Source organism: Nylanderia fulva, unplaced genomic scaffold (genome assembly GCF_048542155.1).
Source record: "Nylanderia fulva isolate GAGA-0341 unplaced genomic scaffold, ASM4854215v1 Scaffold533, whole genome shotgun sequence".
Lineage (NCBI taxonomy): Eukaryota > Metazoa > Arthropoda > Insecta > Hymenoptera > Formicidae > Nylanderia > Nylanderia fulva.
In genome coordinates this window covers 30,494-48,593 of record NW_028190625.1, presented here as the reverse complement: position 1 = coordinate 48,593, position 18,100 = coordinate 30,494, and the positions used below count along the sequence as shown (strand labels likewise).

Sequence of the window (18,100 nt, the reverse complement as noted above, 5' to 3'; positions counted from 1 at the left end):
TCGAATTGAGTTTGAGGCTTTTATTGACAAGTTGGATGGTCTACTTAAACAACTGTGCTACAAGAAAGTATTGGTATGTGGAGATTTCAACTCTAAGTCTCTTCACTGGGGTTCGAAGTTAACCGATAGCAGAGGTCTGCTTATAGACCTCATGATGTCGTCGAATGGTCTATTGCTAGCTAACATAGGTAATGAACCTACCTGTGTTCGGCCTCAGGGTTCCTCAGTTGTGGATTTAACGTGGTCCTCCTGCAATATGATTAAGGATATACGTGATTGGCAAGTTAGGAGCAGTATGGAGACCTTGTCTGATCACGTGTATATCACGTTTACATATCGTGATCAATTTGGTATCCGGTCGTCATCCAGTTTTTCACCTAATAGCTGGAACTTCAAGAAAATGGACAAGCCTCTCTTTGTGGAATGCCTTGAGTGGTACTGCTGCTTGAACTCACCGCCTTCCTTAGATGATAATTCAGTGGACCCTATGGTTGATTGGATCAATAGAATCATCGCTGATGCGTGTAACGCATCCACCCCACGCTCGAAGAAGAACAACAAAAGGTGTTGTTATTGGTGGTCTGAAGAAATTAGCGACCTTAGGAGAGCAGCTATTACTGACAGGCGAGCTCTTACTCGAGCTAAAAGGAAGCAAAACGACGTGCGTATTAGAAGTTTATATGATAAATATAGAGTGTCGAAGAGAAACTTACGTATAGTTATCAATAAGGCAAAAAATGCTGCGTGGAATGAGCTAATGGGCACCCTAAACACTGATCCGTGGGGACTGCCGTATAAATTGGTCCTTAATCGGTTGCGCAAATCTGGTAACAGTCTGGCCGGGTCCATCTCTAGTGCTGAATTGTCTAGGCTTCTCGGAGACTTGTTTCCATCGAATAGATTCGGGTTCGGTTCTTTTCCTTTGGATGTTGTGTGGTCTGAGGAATGGGATGTGACCCCAGGTGAGGTATATAGTTACCTCAAAAAGAGATTGGCCCGTAATGTCGCACCGGGGCCCGACGGAATAAAATCTACGGCCCTTAAGGTTGTTCCTTGGTCACTGGTTCGTATCCTAGCAGCCTGTTATACACGGTGCCTAAGACTGGGTATTTTCCCATCCAAATGGAAATTAGCCAACCTAGTATTGATCCCAAAAGGAGTTGCGAGTCCTAACGCTCCAGTTAAAGCGAGACCAATATGCCTACTGGATGAGTTGGGCAAAACCTTTGAAAGAATCATAGTTGATAGGATTCAATATTGGCTCACAGAAAATCCGGCTTATGATTTGTCTCCATTTCAATACGGCTTTAGGCGCAACAAATCAACTGTTGATGCTCTTATGAACCTAAGACATTTTACGTCGACGGCGTTGGAAGAAGGCAAGGTATCAATAGCAGTGAGCCTTGACATCAAGAATGCCTTCAATTCGGTCCCCTGGGGAGTCATTTGTAAGGCCTTGAACGATCGCAGTATTCCTGGTTACCTGTGTAATATAATCAACAGCTACTTAAGTGATAGATATATTACTTACCTCGATGGGGATGGCGCGCTGTGTAGAGGGAAAGTGGATTCTGGAGTTCCGCAGGGTTCCGTAATGGGTCCCTTGCTTTGGAACCTGGCCTTTGACGACGTTCTTCATCTGCCGCTGGAGCCTGGTTGCCGGGTCATTTGTTACGCGGATGATACCCTGATAGTTTCTACTGCCGACACTATTGGTATGGCGGTATTAAAAGCTGATATTCAGCTGGCTAGGATACTTCGGCACATTCGTTATATTCAACTCGAAGTCGCCGAGGCTAAAACAGAAGCCGTTCTATTTAGTTGTAGGAAACCGCGCAGTATGCCGGTCATCACATGCGGTAACTCTAGTATTAAAGTCAAAACCACCATGAAATACCTAGGTGTAATGGTAGATAGTAGGTGGTCCTTTGGCGCTCATTTTAGTTATGTCGAGGAAAAGGCGTCGAAGATCTTACGCTCCTTGTCTAGGCTAATGCCTAATCTGAGAGGACCTCTATTCAAAAAGAGACGGCTCTATGCCAATGTTATTACGTCTATCATTATGTATGCAGCTCCCGTATGGGCAGATAAATATTATGTCGCACCATACAAAGAGACACGTATGCTACGAGCATTGCAACGAAGGACTGCAATTCGCGTGATATCGGCCTATCGTACGGTGTCATATAACGCGGCATGCCTAATTGCTGGAATGCCTCCATGGCCTTTAACCGCAACGTGTAGAAGAAGAGTCTACCTGCGTGTGATCGAACTTCGAGATGCTCCGGATTGGAACCCTCGTCGTATCTTAGAGATCAAGGAAGAAGAGGAAGTCATAATGATGCGCCAATGGGACATCTCCATTAGACGTCGGGATTCTCCTGGAGAAATTACTATATCGGCTATTGGTCCGGTACTGACTCAATGGTGCCAGAGAGACTTCGGCAACGTGAACTTTCATCTCACGCAAATCTTAACGGGGCATGGATGTTTCGGCCACTACTTATATTGAATGGGTAAAAGATGGTTACCCAGGTGTCAGCAATGTATCAATGTTGATGACACAATGGAGCACACGCTGGTTTCCTGCAGAACATGGAGATATGAACGCGAAAGATTAGTAAATGTATTGAATATTGAGATCGATTCACTTACAAGGGACATGTCACAACTGTCCGGAACCGATTTGATTCTCCTTGAAATATGTTGTTAAATACACAAATCTAAAAGACACGTATTTTTTTATACGTGCGCAATTTGAGTTTTAAGGGGTGAAACACCCCTTTAAAGAATAACGGTATTTTTCTTTAGGATCAAATATCTGCTAAACTATAAGAGATATAAAGAAAAAACGTACAACAAATTTTAATGGCTTGAAGAGTACTTTAAAGTTATATGAACAAAAATTTTTTTTTTTTTTTTTTTTTTTAAAAAACCCTCACCACCTAATTTTTTTTTTCAAAATTAAAAATTTTGTTTTACCTAATTTAAAGCTTATTTTTTTCCAAATTCAACCATGTGTAATAAAGTTATGTTACGAAATATCATTTTCGAAAATTAATTATAAACGCTCCCGTATATACGCTCATCCGTGCTATGTGCGTAAGTAATTACCGTCGAACAATAAAATATATAAAAAATGTTTTTGTATAATTCTTATTTATGTTTTCTATGTATTTATAACTGTGTATTGTGTATATTTAGATTTTTTTAAAAATGTATTTGCATTTTATATTATTCACTCATTATACACATTACAATAATGATATTCGACAAAAAAATGTTTCAAACATAATGACTTCTTGCACCAAGAACATCTTACTACAGCTATATTATTGCAACCTTCGATATCACATTTTGTTAAAGTTTCGTCTAAACTAAAGTGTACTGGATTTTCGAATTCGTCTGGTCTTTCATTCGTATAACCACTTTTAAACCACGAATATTTAAATAAGTTTTGATATCGTGGGGATGACAATTGATTATGTATCAAAGATTGCAATTTTATTATATTATTTCGTTCATGTAAGTTTATATTACTTTCCAACAGTAAAACCGCATCTGAAAATCTTTTAGCAAAATTTTTCCAAATTCTGAATCCATAAACATCTAATGGTTGTATTTTCCCTGTAGTTCCTTTCGGTATTATCATAGTAGTAATATGTGTTCCAGGAGGTGTTAAATCCGAAATCATATTGGGGCAATGTCCAGTCCATGAATCGATAAGAAGAACGCTATTAGGACCAATGTTTGCGAAATAAGCTTCTTCTAACCACATTTTAAAATGATCTGTACAAAATATAAATGTTAATTTAATAGTTTTTTTATGACTCTTATTAAATTGTTAAATAAAATAAGGTTGTTAAAAAAAGTAATTATAAAAGGAAAATACCTGATGTCATTTTACCAGATTTCGATGCTTTTACAATAACATTTTCTGCTTTAAATAAATTTTCTTGTACTCTTGGTCCAAATTTACCATTAGCTTCTTTTAATACAATAAATAAAGGGGACAACAAATTGCCATTACAGGATATTATTGGTTGTATCGTATATGAATGGGTTGTTGATGATATGGATTGCACGACACGTTCTACTTTCTTTTCTCCCTGGTTAGACAATGATCTTCCAGAGTGAAGTTCCAATTGGAAACCACTTTGATCTGAATTGTAAATATTTTCAGATCCAAACTGTTCAATAAGAGGTTTTACTGTTTCCAGAAAATCATCAGCTGATTTTTGCAAATCAGCAGAATCTTCTAATGTTCTTCTAGTGACAAACTTCGTAACTTTTCTTGAAACAATTCGGTGAGACTTCTTAAATCTTGCTATCCAACTGTGAGATGCTTTAAATATAGGATTTAAATTTCCTATTTCTTCTTGAGCTTGTAAAGCCCATCTTTTTAAATCAATATCATGAACCATGAATCCTGATTCGACAGCTGCAGTAAATTTATCATGTGTAAATTTGGAGATGTAAGATAATTTTTCTGTACGACTTCCACCTGATTGTATTTGTTCTTCCCATCGCCTTAACTGACGTTCAGATGAAACTCTTCTAAATTTATTTTGTACTACTCTTAGAGGACGATTCCTTTTTCTGTCATTACTGTTTTCATCAGTGTCCCGAAATCGCCAATACTCAACAGCTCGTCTTTTATAAGAACTATCAAAATTTGTATCATCATTTGAACAATGAGGATGAGAATTTAAACTATCTTCATGCCATGCTTCTTCGTCATCTTCAATTATTTTAAAACTATGTAATTTATAAGGTTCTTCATAATCGAGATATATTTCTTCCGTTACTTCCACCCCATTATAATGAAAAACGCTATCCAGTAATATTTTTTTAATGTTTTCCTTTAATTCCACTTCTGCTTCAGTTACTGGCGTTTCTGTTAAATATATTGAATTTATTGACACCAATAAAAGTCTAACAACGTTAAGCGGATTGATAATCATATTCAAAGATGTTATATTTTGCTTTCTATTGCAATAAAAGAACAGTTTACACAGATATTATTACAACGAAAAGACTACACCGACTGTGAGAATTATGCTGCTACATGAACAATTTATATTAACTTATCAGAAATACGTCATCACATAATCTTATTTTATTATTTATTTTAACGTATTAAAGATTTTATTGTAAAAATTATAACTTATCTGGAACACGTACACATAATCTTATCTTATGATTCATTTAACGTAAGATATAAAATTTGTTTATGCCAAATATTGCGACATTGGTATTCGCAAGATTCAATTAAAAAATAATTTTATTATAAAATATAATTGTTTTTAATTTTTATAGAAGAAATTAAATATTAAAGAAATAATAAGAAAGCAGGGGGTATATTTAAAAAATTCTTATTAATTATATTTAAAAATTTTTTTTTAAATCTAAATATACACAATACGCAGTTATAAATACATAGAAAACATAAATAAGAATTATACAAAAACATTTTTTATATATTTTATTGTTCGACGGTAATTACTTACGCACATAGCACGGATGAGCGTATATACGGGAGCGTTTATAATTAATTTTCGAAAATGATATTTCGTAACATAACTTTATTACACATGGTTGAATTTGGAAAAAAATAAGCTTTAAATTAGGTAAAACAAAATTTTTAATTTTGAAAAAAAAAATTAGGTGGTGAGGGTTTTTAAAAAAAAAAAAAAAAAAAAAAAATTTTTGTTCATATAACTTTAAAGTACTCTTCAAGCCATTAAAATTTGTTGTACGTTTTTTCTTTATATCTCTTATAGTTTAGCAGATATTTGATCCTAAAGAAAAATACCGTTATTCTTTAAAGGGGTGTTTCACCCCTTAAAACTCAAATTGCGCACGTATAAAAAAATACGTGTCTTTTAGATTTGTGTATTTAACAACATATTTCAAGGAGAATCAAATCGGTTCCGGACAGTTGTGACATGTCCCTTGTTAGTCTAATTAACGTTATTAAAGAAATTATTGTATCAGAGGAAAAGTGGATCGCTTTTAACGAATTTGTCAATTGTATTATGCGTGGTAAGGAGGAGGATGAGAGGAGAATTCAGGCTCTTCTCCTCTCACCTTCCTCCGATTAGTTGAGGCTGACATGTTCGTTTGCTGCATGTTAGTCAGATTCTTATCGTTGTTAATAACTTGGGCGGGCCCGTCGGGGATTGCGGGGGGGCGGCGGAGTGTATCGAGAGGTGCATCCGTGGCTTCCTCCTGTGCCCCGACGGAGTTGATGTCAGACTCGTGATTGTCTACTGTTGTTATGAGAACTGCGGCCATGCTATTCCCCAGTAATATGGGGACTTTTGGTCCGGTTACGTTCTCTGTCCTTAGTCCGTTCTCTGTTTAGTAGGTAGCGGCGATAGGTGTTTGGGTGCCGGGGAGGTTGCCGAGAGGTAACTCCGCGGCCCCTTCACTTACGCCAAGTTCATGTTTGTTCTGGTCTTTTTGTCTTTCGTCAATAGGTGGGGTGTACATCTCTCCCCACCTTTATTTATTCTGTCGGCCTGTCGGCCTTTTAATGTAGGCTCTCTTTAGGAGTCGGGCCTGTGGCCCTTACTTGGTCTCTATTTATTACTGTGGTTGTGTATACATGTAGTGTACACGTTGAGTTCGTGACGTCCCGTGACGTCAACTTCATGTGGGGTGGGTGGCTGCGGTCACCTCGCCAACCAGGTCAACAGGGGGAGGAGTGGGGGCTCCAATCCCATTGCACGTTGACCTCGGGTATGGCCGGGGGGTGAGCTGATAGCCCGGCTCCCCCCTATTTACCCTCTCGGGGTGAGGGTATTGGACGGGTCAACTCAAGTTGCCCGGGGACGCGTCCTTAACAGGACCAGGTCATGGGTGTCCACCGTGAAGTTATGCGTTAGCGGTTCCGCGGTGGACAATACCCGTCAAAGACCAGGGGCTATAGTCAGGTTTTAGGCTGGTACCCCGTCCGCTAGTCCTTCGGGATACTACGGACGGGAATCCGCCACGAAGCCTCCTGGCCCTCCCTCAAAGGTCAGGACGCAAAGTTTGGTTTAGGCAAATTTCCTGACTATAAAAAAAAAAAAAAAATGTTTTGTGACGTGACGCTTTTGGAGCGCCGTCACAAGGGCGAAAACGCCCGATCGGGTAGGCCGCGGAGACCTGGAGCGCCCCTCACTTCGGGGAGGGTGCGATCCGTCGTTTTTTTGAATTTTGTATTACCGTATTTTTGCGAGAATTGCCGTTGCACGCAGCATCGGCCTGTCGATGCGCGTGCGACGCGATTCATAGGTAGAGCGACAAGGACGGCTCGAGAGAGCGGCCGGAGAGAGACATGTTAAGCAAGAGAGAGAGGGAGGATGCCGGAGTGCCGCAGCAAGAGAGAGAAGGAGGATGCCGGAATACCGCAGCGCGAAAGGAGGATGGAGCGAGCATAAGAGAGAGAGAGAGCGCGGGACCTCGCGCAGTTAAGTATCAAATATTCGTAGTTTAATTTGATATATCTCGCGCAGAATCTAGGCGTTGGCATATTATAAATACCGAGAGGACTCCGGGAGCCAAATAAACCACGGGGCCGATCCTGAAGGGGGACTACGGAGGGCCCGGCCAGCCTCCCGTTTGTTCCCGAAGGAGAGAGGCCGCGGGAAGAAACCCGGAGGAAAATCCTGTCGACCAGCGATACATTACCGGCGTAAGAATTACCTCAGCTAAAGGGGGAGGCGGGGGGAGACCTTAGGGCCCCCGCCATCGACCCTATCATCGAGGGATGCGCAAAAGATCGGCGCGGAAAAGAAGGTACCGAGACGCGCGAGGCCCGGCTCTCCACTGTTCGGTGTGCCGTAGAATAGAGAGGGTGCCTCCAGGACTCCCCTAGTGCGACTCAAGGACCCGAGATCACCGCCAGAAACTGTAAGCCGCCTCTCGAGTAGTCGTAGTTACGTGTTGGTTGGTACCGTAGAGATTGATAGTATACCGTAAGTACCGTGAGTACCGTACTCTCTCATTTTTCGTATCGTTTTGTGTGTGAGAGAGCGGTCTCTCTCTTTTCGTTTTTTCGGGATATCGTATCGCGGGGCCAGCCGACTTTGCGTTTCGCGAAGAGAGCCCTCTCCGAAAAGTGCCGCCGACAGTCTATCGTCTCGAAATTAATTATCGTAAATTCGGGTTACCGAAATATTCAGAGTCACGTTTGTATTAGCTCGAGTATTAGATTTTCGGGATTTGCGTGTAGCCGTCTCCGCGAGTTTAGTAACTATTTCATTGTTCTCGACTCGGCGGGAGAGTCGTGCGAGAGAATCACGAAATCTCCGTCATCTAGTGGTTACCTTGTTTTTTTCATACCGTGCCGTGTCTCGGCATATCGTATTGTGACCTCTGTCTATTCCGCGTGCGCGCGAAAATAAGTTAGACCATCATAATGTTTACCGATTTTGTATTTGTTATTCCGCTTGTATATTATTGTCGCGAAAGTACATAGAATGTTTCACCGTGTATAATTAATACTGATTTTATAAGTCAATTCCGAAAATACCGTTACTCACAGATTTTATTATATTCTATTTCTGATTCGCTACCGCTAGTTTATATCTTACTGTTTGTTACATAATTTTATTGTCCAATTGTATGTATCCGATGTGAAATTGTAATTCCTAAGTGTCAAATATATATATCTGTCAAACTCTAACACCACGTGTATGTCTCTCGATACCTCTCTCTCAACCATAGACCCATCACTCCTATAGACCCGCGACTCTGTATGACTTTTGGAAAAGTGACGTTAAGTACCGTTCACAGTATTATCGTGGCGCGTTGACACGCGCCTGGCGCCCAACTTTACCGTGAGTTAATGAACGCCCCTAAGGGCGTAGAATTAACTCTTCTGATACCGATTTTTTACCGTTTATTAGTTAAACTTGGAGAATCTTTAAATTGAACGCTCCTCTGTCCGAACTTGGCGTTTCGGCACAGGAAAAGACGTTGCAGTTTGTAAAAAAACGGCTGTTGTGCGCCTATAAAAAGTGGCTGCTGTGCGTCCATACGAGGCTGCTGTGCGCCTAAAAAAAGTGACTGCTGTGCGCCTATAAATAGTGGCTGCTGTGCGCCCATACAAGGCTGCTGTGCGCCTATGAAAAGGAGCTGCTGTGCGCCCATACAAGGTTGCTATGCGCCTAAAAAAAGTAGCTGCTGTGCGCCTGTAAAGAGTGGCTGCTTTGCACCGATAAAGAGTGGCTGCTTTGCGCCGATAAATTATTACATATTTCAAAAAAATATCTATAAATAATAAAAATGTCTATAAAGACAAAAAGATATAGAATTTTATCTCCTGAGGATAAAAATATAATTGTTCGAGGTGAATGGTTAACTGATAAACATATGGAACATTTTGATTATTTATTACAAAATTTTTCGGATTATAGACCTGTCGAAACATGGCGATTACAACTTCCTGATACGATTCAGCCTATGCCAATTGATAAAAAACATATACAAATATTACATAGTTCGTCAGGTCCATCAGATGGACATTGGATGTGCAGTTACTACGATACAAAAAATATATTTATTTATGATTCATTAAATAATAAAAAATTGCATAGACATCATGAACAATTCTTGAAAAGATTATTTCCAACATATAACTTCGAAAAAAATTCTATCCAATTTCCTACTGTACAATACCAACCAAACAGTAGCGATTGCGGAGTTTTTGCAATAGCCTTTGCAATTTTATTGTTATTCAATATTAAACCCAAAAAAATAAAATATGATCATAGTTTAATGCGTTTGCATTTAATTAAGATTTTTGAATCTAATGTTATTGAGCATTTTCCACAAAATCCACAATATGCTCCTCAAAAGGTGCTTCCATTAGCAGTAATAAAAGCAAAAGAGATTGAAGCATCTCGTAAACGTACTATACGTTAATGTGAGACGGAACGACAATATTTGAATCGGTTAGAAGAGCAACGTCATATTTACCAACCTGAAAAAGAGTTAAATAATAATCAATTTCAATTAACAGTAAATAATTCAAAGAATTTAATGAAAACAAACATTGATATTTATGAAGAAACTAAGCAGCATGACTTGGAAAATCATTGTGTAAATAAACGTGCACGCTATTCACAAGATTTAAAACAAAATCAGGCTAAACAACATGATTTATATGAGCAAGATTCCAAGAATAATTGCATTGAACAGCACGATCTGTATAAACAGAACTTAGAAGATAAACGCGCTAAACGACGTGAAACGATCGTTATAAACAAAATATAGAAGACAATCGCGCTAAACAGCGCAATCGATATAGACGAAATTTAGAATACAATCGCGCTAAACGTGTGATCGTTATAAACAAAATTTAGAAGACAATCGCGCTAAAAAGCGTAATCGATATCAACGGAACTTAGAAGATGAACGCATTAAAGATCGATATCGATATGAACAAGATTTAGAAAATAAACGCGCACAAAAGCGTATGCGTTATTGGAAAAACTTTGAGTATGAACGAGATAGATAAAAAAGATTGGATCCTAATCGCAAATGGCTTTATAATAAGCGATATTATCAGACAAAAAGACAAAAAATCAAAACAAAATCTACATTTGAAATAAAAACTTGCAATATTGCTAAAAAAATTACTAAAATGTATAAACAATTCTGGTCGAAGAATACCATAAAACTTTGTAATTGTTCAGAAATATTTATAAAAAATATTATTGAAAAAATCAATATTAAAGGTTATATTGAGAAACGATTGGAAGCCGAAAAAATTGTACGTTGGTGCATGTGTATTAGGAAAAATTATATTCGCAATATATACAAAATGTTAAGTTTAATTAAAAAGAAATCAGAAGTGTATTTGACTCTTGTCGCAGATTGTTCTACAATCGAAGACAAATTAACTGCACTATGTGGCGAATCTAGACATACAGCCTCATCTGAAAATTATTTTATTGAGTCTACATATCATTATGATGTAAATCCATTGGAACCTTTGATAATAAATGTAAAAGGAAAAGTAGTAAACATATTACCATTAACAACAGAACAAGCTAAAAAATCTTGGTCGCGTAATATTTCAGACTATAAAACTAACAATCCGCTTTTAATTGACCGTGTTCTCAGAAGTCTCTTAAAACCATAAATACATGTACCTTAAACAATGAACCAAAACTGATGTGTAATACTGCAAGCTGTAAAATTAACGATCCGCTTTTAATTGATCGTTATCAGAAGTTTCTCGAAACCGTAAATACATGTACTTTAAAAAATGTACCAAAACTTATGCAAAATATTCATAAATGTACAATGAAAATTGCAAATAAGAAATTGGGTCATACGCGTAGCTGTTATATTGATATAACACTTTGCGAAGGAATGTTTCTTCCAGTTCAATTATTATCGCCTCATTTTCCAAAAGTAAGATATATGAAGCGTTTAATTTATCAACTTACATATTTTTATCGAAAGTTGGAAAATCCAGATGATGCTTTAAATAATGTAGATATGAATACTTTGAATGAAATTGTGACTTCTGCACAGGAGAAAGTAGATATGTACAGACATCAACGGATTGATACAATTTTGAGTGATGATGATATTATGTTTAAATATCGTTTAGCATTTAAAGCATTGACTGAACGCTCTGTGGACACATCACGACATGTTTGCGTATCATGCGAGAGATTGTGTTATAAAAAAAAGTGTTTCTAAAGTCAATAGTCTTCAGACACTAGTACATGTTAAAATTTGGAAAGATTTAATGACGTATGTACAACAACAAAAAGTTGATTGTAATATATATGTAATTATTGTGCAGGCCAATTTCGTAAAGGCTTAATGCCTGCATACTGCGTCTTAAATAATCTCTTTACAAATCAGGTGCCTGAAGTAATATCATCTCTTAATACATTCGAAAAAATTCTTATACAGAGAGCTAAAGCGTTTCAAACTGTCCTTAAAATAGGAACTGTTATTAATAATAAGTTGCCTCAAAGACAAATGGTATCAAAAGTTAAAGGTAGAACATTTCATTTACCACTTCCGTTACAGGAGACATTAAATAAATTATGTTCTAATACTGATCCAATAAATATTAATCATGAGTTATATATATTAGTTAGAGGTATCCCGACAAAATCAAAGATTATTTGGGAAGAGGTAGTTGATGTTAAAAAAGTATTTGACGCTTTAACGTGGTTAAAGCGCAACAATACTTTATATTCTCATATTATATTGCCAAATGAATTACAATGATTTACGTTTACCAAAATTAAAAAATTCAGAATTTCAAATAGAAGATGAGACAGAAGATAATGCAGAAATAGCTGATGATGAGACTGAATTATTAAATGAGACAGAAGATAATGTAGAAGTAGCTGATGATGAGACTGAATTATTAAATGATCCGATAGAAGAGATAAAAAATGATATGTTAGAAGGTCGACGGAAAGCAATGTTGACTCAAGTGACTAATGCTGAAAACGATGGCTATTACGAACAATATACCATCTATCCCTTATATGAAAAGAAAGCAAATAAAACTGCGACAGCTTTATATCAAATGTTAAAAATTCAGGACTTGCCTCTGAACAATCGTGAGCAACATTTAGATTTAATGTGTTTTCCAGATTTATATTTTTCTGGTATTAATGGACAACGTGAGATTAGACAAGTGAAACTTCATGATCATGAATTTATTAAATGTTGTTTGACATCTAAACATCCACCAGTATAGATTAAATCTACAATATGTATTTTATTTATTGAACGATGCAAATATGCGTCAATTAAGTCGTGGAATTTTTCATAAAATAAATGTAACTAATCCGCGATTTCGTTATACAGCTGCAGAATACCTAGACGCAATGTCGAAAAAATTGTTGGAATCTAATTTGAGTACAATATTTGCCACACTTCGAAATACGGAGCAATATTAGTGTAAATCGAGAAACGATTTAAATTGTATGACGCAACATTATGGACCTGCGACATGGTTTTTAACACTCAGTCCAAGTAAGTGGTTGTGGGAAGATTTAGGTGAATATATTCGTGAAGTAAATGAATGGCATGACGCTTCCTTAAGCGTTAGCGCACTCGTTGTTAGAGATCCAGTATCAACATCCAGGTTTCTCGATAATATGTTTCGGCAATGCTTGACTTCATTAGGTCTAAAGATCATCCAATTGGAGAAGTAACGTACTATTTCTGGCGACGAGAATATCAAGGTAGAGGTATACAACATTTTCACTTATTAATTTGAATTAAAAATGCACCAATTTTCGGTAAATCTACTATTGAGGAAGTTTCCAAATTTATTTCACAACATATAAGCTGCACAATACCGGATCAAAATATTTCGCCATTGTTGTACAGACGTGTTGATACGCATCAGCGACATACACATAATGATTATTGTCTTCGTTCTAAAAAAGTAGGACGTAAAGTTATTCGTCGATGTCGTTTTTGGATTTCCTCGTCCCGTTACTGAAACTTTGAATATCAGGGATGTGGCAACTTCGATAGCCGGTAGAAAACAATTGAAACATAAAAGTAGACTTTACGATCTTCCTCGAACGGATAATGAAGGTAATATAAATGACTATAATCCTGTTATTCTTACTGCATGGGAAGGTAATATGGATATACAATTTATTGGTAAAAAATCATCGCTGCTAACCTGGTATGTTACTAAATATATGAATAAAGCGGGAAAAAGTGAATTATTTGAGAATATTCTTGATAGTAAGGATAACAAAAATAAATTATTAGCGAGTCATCTTTGGAATATTGCTTTGCGATTTACGAATAATAGAGAATGTGGAGCTCTCGAAGCTGCTGATATATTGTTAGGTATTCCTTTGTATGGAACTGATCGAAATACAACCATCAGATGGTTAGATGTTAATCAAATACGATATAGAAAATTAAAAAGTCGTAAAGAAATTGAAGCTCTTGATTCTGAATCTACAGATATATTTTATCAATCTTTGACAGATGATCATTATCCACATAGACCAAACAAATTAGAAAATACGTCTCTTTATGAATTTGCACAGTGATACGATATCTCAAAGATCAAACCGAAAAATAAGTTTATTGAATATTATAAAATAGGTAATGGTTGTGTTATCTTAAACGGCGACAGCGCGGATATCTTATTAATCATTTTAGATATAATGTTAATACACAGCCGGAAAATTATTTCTTTGCGTTATTGCTTATGTTTAAACCATGGCGAAAATTAGAGGATCTTAAAAATGAATGCGATACTTATACCGAATCGTTTCACAAAGTAAAACTGCATCTTGTAGAAGCATTGCAATATTATGAAAAATTATAAGAATTGCAAAAAGCATTTGAAACTGCAAAACAGTTAGTTCAGCAATGCTTAGATGACGATTTGCAAAAACAACAGTCTCAGGATGATCCTGAAAATGCAATAGGTATTCAAAATATAGAGGCTGGTGAAGCAATGCAAGATTTTAAAGATCTTGGTGATAGAGCAATTCAAGAAATTGATGTATCTGACATGATAGTAAAATTAAATACGGATCAAAAACGAGTATTTGATAAAGTTACCAATGTTATAGAGTCCGATAAATCAATATTACGATTATATGTTAGGGGAGAAGGTGGTACTGGAAAAAGTTTCTTAATCAAGACTATTAAATGCTGGATAAAACAAAATCTCAACAAAGATACTGCTGTAACAGCACCTACTGGTATAGCAGCATTTAATATAAATGGTTTGACAGTTCATAGATTGCTTCAATTACCCGTTGAACATGGTCAAACTCCTAAGTATAAACAATTATCTGATTGTGTATTAAAAGTTTTACGAACAGATCTTAAAGATGTTATTCTTTTCGTAATTGATGAAGTGTCAATGATATCTAATTTGACTTTAATATATATTCATCTTTGATTGTCTGAGATATTTGATACTAGTGATTGCGATGATGGTTGGTTTGGTCGAAAGCATATTCTTTTATTCGGAGACTTGCTTCAATTGCCTCCTGTACGCGAAGATCTTATCTTTACACATTTATCCGATCAAAAAACTGCTAATTATCTTGGTTCTTTAAATGCTGTTAATTTATGGATTACATTATTTGAATATGATGAATTGATAATCAATATGCGTCAGCATAAGGAGATAATTCATACCGTGAATTATTGTCGCGAATTCGTATTGGTTTAGTGACAAAATCTGATTGTAAAATTCTAGAGAGTAGAAAAATATCTTTCAAAGCTGATTCTTTCGAATCTAGATTAAATGAATTATGTGATTTTATTAACAGTTTATCATCGGACATTGTTTGTTTATTTCCTACTTGTAATATGTGTGATGTCCTTAATAATGCAATGTTAAGTCGCATTACTTCCAAAGAACTATTATTAATTGCTGAAGATACGATTGATTGTACATCATATGTAAAAAAGAAAGTATTAAAAGTATTGTCAAATAACGATGATGATAGTTCTCGAACAGCTGGACTTTCAAAACAAATTACAATTAAAATTGGAGCAAAAGTTATGATTCGGCGTAACATCGATGCCAGTTTGGGTCTTGTAAACGGTACAATTGCTAAAGTAATTTTAATTGTACGAGAAACATCTACTGATGACGTAGAAAAGATTAAACTTCTTTTACCATCAGGTTTAGAATATGAAATTGAAAGAGTAACGGCTAAATTTCAGGTATTGGATAGAGCGTATGTGATTCGAAAACAATTTCCATTATCTTTAAGTTATGGCATCACTATTCATAAAAGCCAAGGATTAAGTTTGCAAAGTGTTGTTATGGATATTGGCAACTCTGTATTTAGTTGTGGTCAAATTTATGTTGCCTTGTCGCGAGTAACATCTCTAGAAGGAGTGCATTTAATAAACTTTGATCCTTCAACAGTAATAGCTAACGAAAAAGCTATTATTGAATATAATGTGATAAAAATAAGGCCAACTTATCGAGCTGAATATTCGAGATGTTCAGTCAACTACCATTTATTACATGTATAAATTATGAAACTACAGTCATTATATTAAAACTAACGCAAATTACAATCATTCTATAAACGTTTCGACCGCACGCGGTCTTCTTCAGTATAATTATTGAAATATAAATTCATACAAATTCACATAATATCGAAATTTAATTATAGTTATTCAGAATCGAGAGTTTTTGAGCAATTAACGCGTGTTCTAATCCGTCCTGTCCAACAATGTTCGCCTCGATATGATCTCTGATTTTGTTCAGATCTCGGATAGTTTCATCGTTAATATGCGAGAAATTAACCCGTTCCGTAGGCGCTATCATCGTCCTTCTTGACAATTTTGCCACTTATTAACAGTTATTAAGGATGACACATAACAAACCAACAATACAGAAAGACAGCTCATTTTAAACTCTCAACTCGCAGAGTTTAAAATGAGCTGTCTTTCTGTATTGTTGGTTTGTTATGTGTCATCCTTAATAACTGTTAATAAGTGGCAAAATTGTCAAGAAGGACGATGATAGCGCCTACGGAACGGGTTAATTTCTCGCATATTAACGATGAAACTATCCGAGATCTGAACAAAATCAGAGATCATATCGAGGCGAACATTGTTGGACAGGACGGATTAGAACACGCGTTAATTGCTCAAAAACTCTCGATTCTGAATAACTATAATTAAATTTCGATATTATGTGAATTTGTATGAATTTATATTTCAATAATTATACTGAAGAAGACCGCGTGCGGTCGAAACGTTTATAGAATGATTGTAATTTGCGTTAGTTTTAATATAATGACTGTAGTTTCATAATTTATACATGTAATAAATGGTAGTTGACTGAACATCTCGAATATTCAGCTCGATAAGTTGGCCTTATTTTTATCACTTTGTTTTCAGTATACGAGCGACAATTTGTATTAATTTATTGAATATAATCTTTAAAACAGATATACAATCCGAAAGCAGAAATGATTGCTGTGTCAAAAGAACGTTGTCGTAAAGTAAAAGATGTTCCATGGGCGTTACCAAACATAGTTACTTCTGTTCAAAAATCAAATTCAGATCGAAAAATTCAACATACAGTTTCAAATAAAAGAATTCAAAGCACTGCTTGGATCATACGTGGTTTTCAGAATACAGACAAGATTTCATGTTATGCAAATACAGTATTGCAATGTTTATTACATTTAAATATTATTAGGCAGCAGTTGATTAATTGCGATAAAACAGACGTTTTACGTATATTAATCCATCGATATAAAAATGGAATGCGAAATCTAAATACATATGCAATACGGCAATGTTTAGGAGAATATTTTTCGAGTATGGTAAGACGCGAAACGCGTACGATTTTCTTACGGCACTTTGCGAAAAATATAATTGCATTACAAATTTGATACATCAAGTAACTTTTACCAAGCGATGAAAAAACATGTGGTAATACAAAAACTATTGTTGAAAATAATATTGCTATTTCAATTTCCCTTGATAATTTAAAAAAAAAAAAGTTGTAATCTTAATGAATTATTAAATTCTACATTTTCACATTGGTTTCACTTACACAACGAATCATGTGAATATTGTACTAGAACTGATCAAATATTTAAAAATAAAGTAACATTAACAAGAGAAATAATTGTTATTCGTTTAATACTATTTTTAGCACAAGATGGTAAATTAATAAAAGCAGAAAACAAATTTAATTTATGTGCTGTTCCAACAACTAAAGTATTAATAGCGGGACAATTGTACAAGACGATGAGTGCTATACTTTATGATAGTTCGTCCACCGATGAAGGTCATTATGTAAGCATATGTAGAGAAGGACTATCTAATATTTGGATCGAAATAGATGATGCAGAAGTAAAAAAGAGGCAGTAGCCTAGAGGTGCTAAAGATGTTTATATAATATTTAAAAAAAAGATAGGTAATAAATAATACTAATTCGATATAAAATAAAGTAGTTATAAAATTCTTCCTAAATAGATTTTTATAATATCAAGTTTATGACTATTACTATTTAATCATTTAATATTGTATTTCGATCAGTCCTATATAAAAAAAGGTTTCGTAATATATTAGCAATTTTATGACAACGCTTACATTC

At 35.7% G+C, this 18,100-nt stretch overlaps 1 pseudogene; it reads left to right on the top strand.

Annotated features, from left to right (window-relative positions):
- The first annotated feature begins 13,616 nt into the window (after positions 1 to 13,616).
- Positions 13,617 to 17,874, top strand: LOC114932325 (uncharacterized; annotated as a pseudogene).
- The last annotated feature ends 226 nt before the right edge of the window (positions 17,875 to 18,100 follow it).